Source organism: Microcebus murinus, chromosome 17 (assembly GCF_040939455.1).
Source record: "Microcebus murinus isolate Inina chromosome 17, M.murinus_Inina_mat1.0, whole genome shotgun sequence".
Taxonomy (NCBI): Eukaryota; Metazoa; Chordata; class Mammalia; order Primates; family Cheirogaleidae; genus Microcebus; species Microcebus murinus.
Genome location: NC_134120.1, coordinates 52,341,436 through 52,353,631, shown reverse-complemented (window position 1 = coordinate 52,353,631; position 12,196 = coordinate 52,341,436). Strand labels below are relative to the sequence as shown.

Below are 12,196 nucleotides of genomic sequence, written 5' to 3'. Positions count from 1 at the left end.
ACTCCTTTCAGTCACTGAGTCTCACTGTCATTTTATCCAGTTGGGTGAGCAAATTGCCAAAGGTAGTACCCCGCCTGTTGTCAGAGAAATGCACCACAACTCTACAATGTCTTAGCACAAACACGTTTAAATGGGCTGGAAACAAGCACACCATTTCATTAGATGTGCCTTAAATGTTTTCCTTTGGATTCTTTTTCTCTTTGCTTTAAACCTCTTTTTCTTAACTGATTAGAACACAGAAGACAGTTTGTGTGTCTTTGCACTTACAAATTTCTATGCTCTTGTCTCTAATTTAAAAACTGCATTACCAAAGGGGTTTACATTACTCTCTTCAGTAGTACACTAACTTATGTTTCCATCAAATGCTCAGTCTTGCCTAAAAACACCAAAAAGGTCATTTTGAATGGTATATTGTTAGGTTAAATTATTCAATTTCTTGATTTAAGCGACAAACTAATACTTATTTTGTACCAAAGAGTTATCGAGCTATTCGCATACTAGAATTTATACACACGACACACTGATGAAAGAAAATTTCATCAAAAGTCACAAAATATAGTTTTTGATTTCCAGCTACTTATAGTTATAAGCCAAAATAAATGATTTAATTAGTTCCTTCCAAAACTGGGGACAATAATTTGTGAAGGGCCAACGTTAGCCAGTAAGACCCTAAATTTCACGAGGACAGGAACGAACCAGCACCTGTTTCCTGCTCAATCCCGAGCGATTTGGAACAGGGTCAGTTCACACTCCCACCACTCGAAAAGAGTACCCTTTTATTTTGAAATGGTATCCCGGTACGCGTGGCGAAGCCGAGAGCGGGAACGGGGCACCAGGGAGGAGGCGGCGAGTTCGGAGCGAGCAGCAGGGCGGAGAGGAATCCTGAGCGCGGACAGCATTCGGAAGGTGAACCCCCGGCGCTGGGACGGGGCAGGGATGAGCGCCCGGGGACACCGTTGCGGGGGAGGGGGCTGTCAGCAGGAAGTCGCCAAGATTTCGGGGAATCCTGCCCAGCGAGCAGACGCGGAGAAAGCCGCATCTAAGAGCAAGCCGCAGCCACCTCCCTCCACGGGGAAGCCCCGACTTGGGCGGGCCGGGCGACACCGGCTCCGGGTAGAGGAGCCCGGAGCGAGGCAGGTGCGGCGGGAGCATGCGCGCGGGGCGGGCAGGGGGCGGCTCCCGCGCCCCCACCCGGCGCGTGCACCTCGCGCCCCTCCCGCCGGGCGCCGCGGGGCCAGCGGCGCAGCAGCCTGGGCCGCCCAGCCTCCGCTCGGCTCGCCCGCGCGTGTCGCCCAGTCGGCGCTGCGGGCCGGCGCCGCTCCGCTCGGGGTAAGGAGGACGCCGCCGCCCGCGTGGGGTGATCGGGACCCGCGTGGGCGCCCACGCCCGCGCCGTGCGGGGTGCCCGGGCGGGCCGAGCGGCGCGCGTCTCCCGCCGCGAGGGCCTGGCGGGCGGCGGGGGCGGTGGCGGTCGGGCATCGCGTCCGCCCTGGCCCGGCTCTTTCTCTTTCTCTTTCGCCGCCCGGGCGCGCGCCGGGTCCCCGCGAGGCGCTGCCCGACTTGTCGCCCACTTTGGACGGGCGCGGCCGCCGCAGAGCCCCGCTTCTCCACCTGCCTGGGAGCCCGCGCAGCCCGGGACTGGGGGCGAGGGACCCGGCGGCGGGTGCCTGCGGCCCCTGGCGGTCCTGGGGCCACCGAGCACTGGGCTGGGGGTATTTGGCTTTTGTTTCCTCTCTGGGCAGATGGCCCCGACAAGTGTAGCATGCCCGGACTGGCGAAGGCTTGCTTCGTCTCTCCGCTGGCTTTCTCTGCTTGTTCATCCCCTCTCCGAGTTCTGCCCAGCCCGGTGCCCAGGGCGTGCACGCACGCCGGGCGCCTCTGGGCACGGACGGGGGCTGACTAGCTGTGCCCCCTCCCCGGAAGTGCGCTGGCCGTCCTTGCCCTCCCCTGCTCTCAGGGCCTTCTTGGGCCGGCATGGTCCTAGGTGGAGGTGGGCGAGCACACCTGGGCCAGCGCCGCAGTTACCTGCGGGATTGGTGTGAGCCTTTTCGCGAGGTCAGGGAACTCTGGGTGGGTTTTGTCCCCTGTTTTTGATCTTCCTTAGTCATTGGTTAAAGTCCATAGGTTGTGCTTTATTTTAGATGTTCCTTTATCCACTTAATGCGCCAATGCACCAAGATGGAACTAAGTAAAAGAAAGGCCTGATCATGGTCTTTGCTGAGACTACTCTTCGTGATAGCCACGTGCAGTCAGCCTGTCATCGCTGCGCGCCCTGCTGGGCCATTTCCACGTGAAGGCTCACTCTCACTTCAGGCTGGTTTGGCCCCCACTAAGACTCTCTGGCGGCACTGTCACCCGGATCCCACTGTTGGAGCTATTGGAGAAGATGCTCGTGGCAGGCTCCAGTTTCAGACCTTGGCTGAAATAAGTGTAGTGTAGTCTCTTGATGTTTTCCAGTCCCCTTAACTCAGAAAAGATTAAAGTGACAAACAGGAAGTGGTAGAGGGGCGTTTGTTCCTGGTGCTTGATGAAGACTTCGAATGCATTTGGCTGCTTCCCTGGCTGCTTCCCAAGATGTGAAAACTGCTAACTTCAGTTACTCCTTGTGATGGTGTAGAATTGGGAGAAAGGTGAAAGAGGAAAGATTTGGAACATTCAAATGAATTGGATATTACTACACTGACTTGATGTGTAATTATTGAGAAGGAAGGAAGATGAACTTAAAATTGCCATTAATTATGCTCGTAGATGTGAGGCAACACTGATGAGTTTGCATGTCATGTAGCCCTTGACCATGGAATCGTTTAGTTAGCACTTTGCTGGGAACATTGAGGTCAAAAGAAATATTAAGCTTGGTCTGCCTCTACAGTGATCTCTCAATCTGCTTCCCAAGAAAGGGTGTTGGTGTCGAGGTGATCTGGTGAAGACAGAGTTAAAAAAAGTTAAGGAATTGCCTTACCTTTCACTTTAAGGAGAAATAAGTGTACATATTTTTAAGTTTATCAGAAGAATCTTAGGTGAGCTGCACCATGTGTATACTTCATTGTGGTACCTGGGTACCTATGTGATTTGTATCTTATATTACACTTCTGATTCTTATGTAGTGATAAGTAATGAGCCTCCCGTAGTTGGCATGGCATTTTACACGTGCTTAAGTGCACCCTCAACAAATATTCATAGGATTGAATCCATATGTGAGGGGGCAACAGCTGAGTAGAGGCGAGGGTGATACAGGCAGCAGTCAGGGAGGTCAGTCTGCTTATAAAGGAAGATTTGCAGATGGAACGCCCTGGAGTTCCTCCTGCGAAGAACAGGCAGACCCAAAAGCCACTGGGAGGAAGGTTGTGTAGGAAGCACAGCACACACCTGACCAGGGGAGCCCCAAGCCTTCTGTCCCCCATTGCTCCTTCAAGTTGTCTGGGTCCCTTTCTCTAGAGCTGAAGGAGAGATTGAATCTCCATTAGAAAAGGGTTAAGTCTTTTAGTTAATTATTTTAATAAAGAATGCATCTGCTGGTGACCTGGGGGAGATACCAGGTGAGCCAGGCTTGGTGGCTTGGGAGCAGGGTGGAGCACCCGAGTTCAGTTTACACAATGGTGAATTGAAAGGGACACTGAAATGGCTTTTCACTGGAGAGAGGAACCCTGTTGTTGGGCCAAGAGAAAGCCAGCTAGGAAATGCTCAGCAATTTTAGAGTTGATAATAAAAAGCATGTGACAGGACAAGTAAATTAGCACAGAGAGAAAAGAGCAGTTCTGTGACATGGTCCAGACTCAGGGAAGGAGTCAGTGAGAGAAACCAAGAAGTGGTCAGATGGGGAGGAAGACCGGGTGTTTCGGTAACAGGAAGGTAGTGGAAGGGACGCCAAATTAGATCTTGTCAGTTGCTGATGAAAAATCCAAACTGAGAAGATGTAGTTGAACTTGGCTGGAAAGAGGTGATCTCAGTGGTAACACTTCAGTGTGAGCTGTTAGTAATGTTTTGCTTTCCGTTTTAGGAATACAGAGTCCTTTCATTTGAATAGTATTTTATAGTTTACAAAGCATTTCCATCTTGTAGAACTGGTAGAAATATTTTGAGGATAGTTTATTATAGGAACATACCTCTAAGTGAAGAAAACTATTTAGGTCCATTAAAAGCCAATGTACTATTTACTACTTCAAAAGGGTGCATATAGCAAGCAGTGTAGATATCACTGTTATCTTGTACTTAAGCAAAATAAAGCAAAACAGTGAATTAGAAGATACTTGGGAGAAATGAAACTCTCCAATTCATTTATACAGATAAAATCATCTTTTGTTTAAGCATTTGCATTATTATTATCTTTTATTTTAGAAAGGTGTCTTGGGAGATTTTATCACTATTTTATTTTGCAAGTACAACTTTCCAAAGTAGCAGTGGAAAAATGAAACCTTAAGTCTCTGAGCCCATCAGAGTTGTAATTCTACTCTGCTGGCCCTGTGTGTGCCTTTTGGGGAGGATATCACTGCAGCAGGGCCCCGCTCAGTGTCGCCTGCCGCACTTTGTGTTGATTTGAACTGATGAGAAACATTCTGTAAATGAGGCTAGGCACAATGAGTCAAGCTTGGAGAATGCTTATGAATCCCTCCTGAAGATGGATGTGAAATGATAGAAATGTGGTTGCTGCCATAATTAATAATGGATTAATAAATTGTTTTGGAAAGTATTAGGTAGGGGCCGTGGAAGACAGAGCAGCAGTACATGCATCTCTTTTCTTTGTCTCTGTAACTAGCCAGAGAGCACATATTTACCTAGAGGGACAGATAGTACCAAATATTTTGGTATCTAAGCTATTATGGTAGCTTTTAAGATTATTATGATAATAGCTTTTTAGATTAAATCATCATTGCTCCACTTCTTATTTTTTGAGTAAGGGATAAATTAAGGAATTTATATGGTGGTAAAGCGTTGTTATTGTGTGTCCACTTTGTGTAAATTGTGTGCTGTGTGTATAGGGGTGACTATGTATACATGACCCCTGCCTTCACGGAGTGTGTAGTCTAATGAGGGGACAGATATCAGCTAATCACGAAAACACATGAATAAGTGCAGACTTACACAAATGCAAAAGTATATGATGAGAAAGACTGGAGTGCTTAATGTGGATTTGTGGGTCAGAAAAGGCTTCTGAGGATGTGTAGCCCCTGGCCAGGTGTGCGTAGGGCAAGAAAGAAGTTCAGGCAGAGGGAAGGTTGGAGAAACCTCAAGAGGGCAAGAGCTTGGTGCACTGGAGGGCGGGGGGAGGAGAAGGCCCTGAGCAGGAAGCTGGGGGGCTGGTCAGGGCGGAAGGGAAGCAGTGGGAGAGCCAACATAAGGGCAGTGCATTTTATTTCTCCTGCCACTGGAAGGCTCTGAAGAGTGAGGGGGACACTGCTGTGTGCTGGGAAAGGACACTCTGGCTGCCATCTGCATAGTCTTTTGCAGGTGGCAAGGCCAGTTAGCAAGCCATTGTACATGTCCCTGTGGGTGTCAGGGAGGTGACCTTGGAGCAGGGAGGTGGGTGTGGAGATGAATGGAAGTGGAGGGACTTCAGGAATATTTTGGAGGTTGAACGTACAAAATTGCTGATGGATTCGTGGGGAGGGGAAAGGAAAGAATGCAGGATTTCACCTCTGATCTCTAGATGAGAAGCTGGGTGGATTTTTGAGATGGGAAGCCTGGGGAGAAGCAGACCTGATAACTCTGCTTCCACCATTTTCCCAGTGTGAGCCCTGGGGGATGTATTATGATTATTATGATATTTTATATATGAATCTACATGAAATATATGTGTTATATATATTGTACTACTTTTAGGCTACTTTTAGGGAAACAACTTGGTATGGTTGTGATATATGTGGGCACCCCGCACCGTGCTGGGCACGTGCTTTTGGAGTTTAGCAGATGTGGATGGGCTTTCTTCCCCTTCATGCCGATGTGGGTTTTGGTATTCTGCTTAGCCCAGACCAGCCTTGAAGGCCTTCTGAGTTTGAATAGCCAGTCTGTCTGCAAATGGGCATGTGCACCAAAGACGTGCCGTCCTAGAGCCTGCCCTCATGAGCCTTTGTGGTGGTGTTTTCAGTGCTGACGTGGAAGGTCTGAAATCACTGGATGTGCCTCATGGACTACTTCAGTGACTCAATTTCCCCTACCATGTGGTGTCCCCAATGCTGATCCTGACACCAGGACCCTCTGAGTCCCTGAAGGGTCTCTGGTCCTGCGGTTATGAGCCATTGCTTATTCTTCGTGGTTCCTTCTTTTGTGAGCACATCAGACTTAAAAATGGGACTTTCCTCTGTGACAGCATTTTAAAAATAGCATCCGGTCATTATTATTGGTATTGTGATTTCTTTCTAAATAAAAGCCAGGGACCACATTTTAGCCACAATTTCAGGCCGGTGTGATGGTCTAGGCTAGTGCTGATGTGAGCGAAAGCCCAGTCCGTAGGTGAGCAGATATTTGGGCCCTGGCTTTGGTTTTTTGCTCTGGCCACGCGTGGTACGCTGACCTGGTGCTGTTCCGCAAGTGGGACGGAGACCTAAATCCGCGCCAGCAATTTGTGTCTAAAGGAAGGTAACTGAGTGAAGCAGGCAGATAGAAGAAAACTCACAGAGGCCTCTTGGTCTCACTTTCCTTTTTCCCACCTTTGAAAACTGGGTGTAGGTACTTGTTAACTGTAAGAATTCCTTAAGTACAAGGATGGTGAAGTGAGAAAAATCCCCCACTGCTGTGGAGACAGTAGGGAGTGGTGAAGACTATAGCAAACTGTGGATCTCATATTGTCTAAAGGCGGTAGTTATTATTTCAAAAATAAACAAACAGAACTCAGGTTGGAAATCTGCACTTTTTAAAATGAGAATTCTCCTTATTTGAAAATACAGTCTCAAATTTTGTAGGACACTGCTAAGATAAACAGGAAATGTCTGCTGACCATCAGACATAGTTTGTGGTCTGCCGTCTACAGCTTCTCACTGGTGGGGGCAGCTGGATGTACTTACTTTTAATCAGGTTGGTTTGTACTTACCATGAATGCCTTTCTTATTTATGATGACGTGGAGTATCAGCAAACAGACTGGCTTCTCAGGCCCCTGCTTCCTGCTGTGGGAGTTGACTTGACTCAAGGTGGGGGTTGGGAGTGCGGAGCCGGGCCCAGCCGGGGCTCCGTGCGCACGTCCTGCTGGAGGAAGGTAGAGCTGACATAATGCGGGCACGGTCTAGATTGTGTCACACTTGCATTCATGCTTATGGGGAGTATTTTTCACATGTTCCCATCAAGACTACTTTGTGCAACGCATGGACACTTTGCTGTTTGTGGGATTGGAGGGAGACAGTGGCTTCTCTTTCTTTTGGGCTTTTGTACATTTGCACCTGTCTTTCTAGTTGTGAATTTTCCTCCTCCAAGAAGCCTCCAAGCCTCCTTAAAACTGGATTACACTCCGTGTGCTTTCCTACAATGATGTACTGTCATTCAGGATTTCACTCTCAGGTGTAGAGCTTTACTTTTTCTGTGTTCTCCAGAAAACTTTGTGGGTTAAGCCAAGGCTTGTTACCACGTATTTCCAGAGCCGAGCAGTTGCCTGACACATGTCAGACACCCAGAGAATAAAAGTTGAATGATTTTGTGTCAGTTAGTGACAGGCTTATACAGGAAGGAAATAAAAATTCTGAACATTTTGGGATTCTGTGAATAACCAGCTAAGACTTTGAGTTCTATTGGAAATATAAGCACTGACCTCTCAGCTGTTCATTTTATTATAATTGTGGTGATCTATCAAAGAAAGTACAAAGGTTCTATGGTTTTTGCTTTATGGCAAAGAATATCCTTTAATTCCCTATCATTATACCCTTTAGTCCTGGTCCTAGACATCATAAAGGTGAATTATTAGAGATGCCATCATAGCACTTTCAAATCTATATTTTATGCACTCAATTTCTGAGGACAGTTAGAACAAAGATTCCCCCCTCCCAACACCTTCTCTTCCAAAACTGTGAGCTTGCTATGATTTTATTCCCAGAAGATATGTGACTGTTTTGGGGGCAGCCTCACACATGCAATTCAGCTTAGAAGAGGAACCGTTAAGGTTAACAGACCAAGAATTTAGAGGAGTGTCCGCGCTTCCAGCCGTTGCCTGGTCTCTGTGTTTTGTGTGAACGGCGATGCCCATCCATTTTATTGCAGTCGATCATTAGTAAGCTTTAGGGCCACTTTCTTCTTCTTCTACTACGAGGACAAGGAGAATATCATTGTCAGCCTTGTCAGAACTGGCTTGTGTGTGTCCAGAATAAACAGTGCCCATTGCTATGGAGTAAATGGGGAGAGGATGAAGAAAGTCCGTGAAGGGCACAGTTACATGTTTATCACCAACATGATGCGCAGAGTGTGAGGTTGGTAGGCTTGGCTTTAAGTTGGGTTCCTGTCCAAATAAATTGTCTTTCAAGTTTCTAGAACTTTCAGTCCAGCGTAGCTGTAACTTCTATCCCAGGCCAGCTCCGGCTTATGAAGAAGCTGCTTTTGCTTCACCGTTAGCAACTTTGTAAGTTTTTTTTTGTTACACATTTGGACTCAGCATTTTTTTTTTGTATTTTATGGAGTTTAGAAATAATCTCATACTGGGTTTCTCAACCTTGGTACTGTTAACAGTTATTTTTTTTGTGTGTGTGTGGGCTCTCCTGCGCCTTGTGGGATGTTAAGTGACAACATCTCTGGCCTCTACTCACAGGATGTCTGTAGCAACTCCACCCCTTTAGTTGTGACACCCACACTATCTCCAGACATTTCCAAATGTCCCCTGGGGATGGGGCAGAGGGGTTAAATCATCCTGGGTGAAGAACCATTGATTTATTTCAGTCTGTTTTGCAAATGATACAACAGAAGTTCTTTGTATTATACAACACATTCAAGGTCAGAAGTCAGTATGTCAGAATATGAATCAAAAAGAAAATTATCTAACTTGAGGAAACTTCTTATCAATTCAAAACTCATTTTCTCTTTAAAATAATAGTTCCTATGGTAGTAGATGGTCCCTGTTGATTTTTTCTTTCCATGACTTGCCAACTACAACTACCATTATTGTTAATCAAACTGTGACAAAGACACATATTATTAATAATAGTTTGAAGAACTGATTTGCCCACATTTACTCATCTGAGTAATAGAGCTGGAACTGTGACTTGGCCTTCCTGAGTCCCAGTCCACTGGGGTTTCTATTATGTTGTGTCAACCTTTGTGTTCATAGCCAAGTTTTACGGTAAAATATTCAATAGCTTGGTGAATTTTATTCTGCACTGGTAATTCTTTGTGTGCTTGCACAGTTGGGAATTACGAAGCCAATGATATAGATATCTGCTAAGAGTATATTCATTCATTCAATAATGGGTATTCAGTGTCTGCTTTGGTGAGGCTCTGCCAGGCCGTGGGGTGTTACAGATATGAGAAAGGGCCACACAGACAGAAACGCCGGTCCTGTCCTAGGAAACTCACAACCAGGATGCAAGTTCAAATTGCATTATATCATAGAAGACTCACTGGTTCATTCATGTATTTAAAACTTCAGCTGCATTTCTGCATCCCCATGATGTGCCCAGTGTTGGCATGAGGTCCCCAGGCCTTTCTGCCTAGGACGTACCCTCACTGTCCACAGGAAAGCTGGCAGGGCTGTGGCATGCTGGTCACTAACCCTCGGCTTAAGTGCCTGACCAGGGAGTGAGTGTGTTTTCCAGAACATAGAGTGAGAATATCCTCATCAAGCCCCTACTTGACAAGCACCGTTGTTCTGCTCCACAGATGTCCATCAGGAGCTGACTGTAGAGGGTCACACAGCGTCAGGGCTGAGTTACCTGCACGCCAGCTCCAGTCTTTGTCAGCTGGATCAGATATGTCCACCAGAGACTGTGTGTACAGGCGGAAGGAAAAGTGTATGGTTTTAATCAACCCCTTGTAGGGATGTGCCCTGTCTTCAGTGTTGGCATTATTTCCATGTTGCTTTTGTGGCCACTGTTGGCATATGGCACAAAAGAAGAAAGATACATTTCACTTTGGAAATTGAAAAATCTCTCTCCTTGCCTTTGAATGTTCTCATTGGATGCTACATTGCAAGTGAAGATGATAAAGCCACCAAAATATATATGCCTTTGTGTATGAGGGTTTTCCTCAGCCTGAGTATTTTAAGATGCCAGTCAAAACCAAAAATAAAAAGAAAGAGCTTATAAATTATTTTGAGAGATGATTTAATTCACTCACTTTCTTTAAGTTTTTTCTTATTTTATCCAATCCACTTCAGAGTTACCATAATGAAAGTCCCGATAGTTAAATTTTAGAATGCACAAAACAAAATAAAGCCTTTTCTCAATTTAAGTAGAGTTACATACCTGGGAAAGACAGGAAATATTAAAAATAATGAAGGCACTTTTTGATTGTGTGTAAAATGGAATTAGGTTCAGGGTTTAGTGAGGCATAAATAGGATTTTTATACACATGAATGTCAGATGGGATGTTCCTGTTGTGTAAAAGGCAGGATGATATTTTGCTGTAAAGAACTGTCCCGCGTGTAGGAATTCTAGCAACTCTGGCCCTGTGTCCATTAAATGACACTCAAGAAATCCCTTACAAATTTTAAAAAATTCCTCTTGGGATGATATACTTTCCCCTTTTTTCCTACCTCTGCCTTTATTGAGAACCACTGGTTTGGATAAATAGTTTAAATAAATTCTACTGATCACTTGCAATGATGCAGATGAAGGAGGGTTTGCTGAAAGGCAGACTACTTTTTCTCAGAGTTTAGAATAATCAGTTCTGTCTCTTTTAGAATATTTTATATAAGTTAATCTTTTATTTCATAAGCATTTTGATAAATTTATCTCAAAGTTATCTTAATTCCTCTAAAATTTCAGCTTTACAACGAAAATATTATGGTTTCCTCAGTGAATGACTAAGCATTAATCGATCTACCAAGCAGTATTCAAATTTGCTAACAATTAAATTTTCTGATTTATGTACTTTATGGTCAAACCTTGTCCTGTATGACACTAGAGCAGGCGTCCTCAAACTATGGCCCGTGGGCCACATGCAGGTGCTTTTGCCCATTTGTTTTTTTACTTTAAAATAAGTTATGTGCTGTGTGCATAGGAATTTATTCATGTTTTTATAAAACTATTGTCCGGCCCTCCAACGGTCTGAGGGACAGTGAACTGGGCCCCTGTTTAAAAAGTTTGAGGACCCCTGCACTAGAGGTTAAACCTTTTGTTTTAGCTTAAGGCGAATGAATTGTCTGAAGTTGGAATGGGATGCCTTGCAGATAGATTTCTACAGAATTGAGAGAGGTGTTCAAGTTGAGTGACCACTTGTATGGATGTTTTATAATATTTGATTGTGTGTGTGTGTGTGTGTGTAAGGAGTTGAACTTGTTAAGACTGAGTTACATGATTTTATTATATCAGAGATGCTTATATTATTCCTAGAAGGCCAGAATGGTTTATAAGAATTGAAAGGGTACTTAGAAGTTTTCCATTCTTTCAGGCCAATACAGGAGTCATTTCTATAGTATCCTTGTGTTATGGTAATAAAGACTGTGCTCAGAATTTAAAAAGTATTTTGAATAGTGGAATATTAGTAGAATAAATATACAGGCCCCCAAAGTAATTATTTCGAAGAAATTAAAATAATCTGAATATATAAATTCTGGAATTTTGTTTTAAAGAAAATTCTGTTTAAACATTTCATGCTTCTGTGGTGATACAGGTATATGTCATTACAAGAAAAACAGGTAACAGAAATTCGTGTCTTACCGGCCTAGGCTTACTGCCTCTTGAAGCCACGGGTTTAGAGAAATACAGCACTAGTTTGACAGTTGTGTCCTAGCTTTCCTGATTCCAAAGCAACTTCTCACTGCCGGGGTGTGGGTTGAGGTCGTAGCTGCACCCTGTTCACCCCTTGACAGGGCTGCACCCCGGTTCCTGTTACAGAGCGCTTTCTGGGCCGTCTTCTACCACACCCTTGTGCGAATTCGCACTTTTTCTGTACCTTTCTTACTGCCTTTGTGCCCAGGGCAGCCTGGTCTTGGTGATGGTGGAGGAGTAAGTGTGCGGTGTGTGGAAATGCTCTTCAAAAATTGGAGCTGCACTGTGGGTGTGCTCAGGGCACGCTCTCTCTACTGACTCTTACCTTTAAAAGGTGATAGGCTAATTAGGAGAGAAAATTA

The 12,196-nt window shown here is 45.2% G+C and overlaps 1 protein-coding gene across 2 annotated transcripts in view; it reads left to right on the top strand.

Annotated features, from left to right (window-relative positions):
• Window positions 1-1,157: 1,157 nt before the first annotated feature.
• The window catches only part of L3MBTL4 (L3MBTL histone methyl-lysine binding protein 4), a 436,533-nt gene continuing 425,494 nt past the window's right edge, over window positions 1,158-12,196 (top strand). The window contains exon 1 of one of the 2 annotated variants that reach the window (XM_075993669.1): window positions 1,158-1,329. The gene's annotated coding sequence lies outside the window, so the exon portion shown is untranslated. The remainder of the gene's footprint in view (window positions 1,330-12,196) is intronic. The other variant, XM_075993668.1, reaches the window with a different exon arrangement.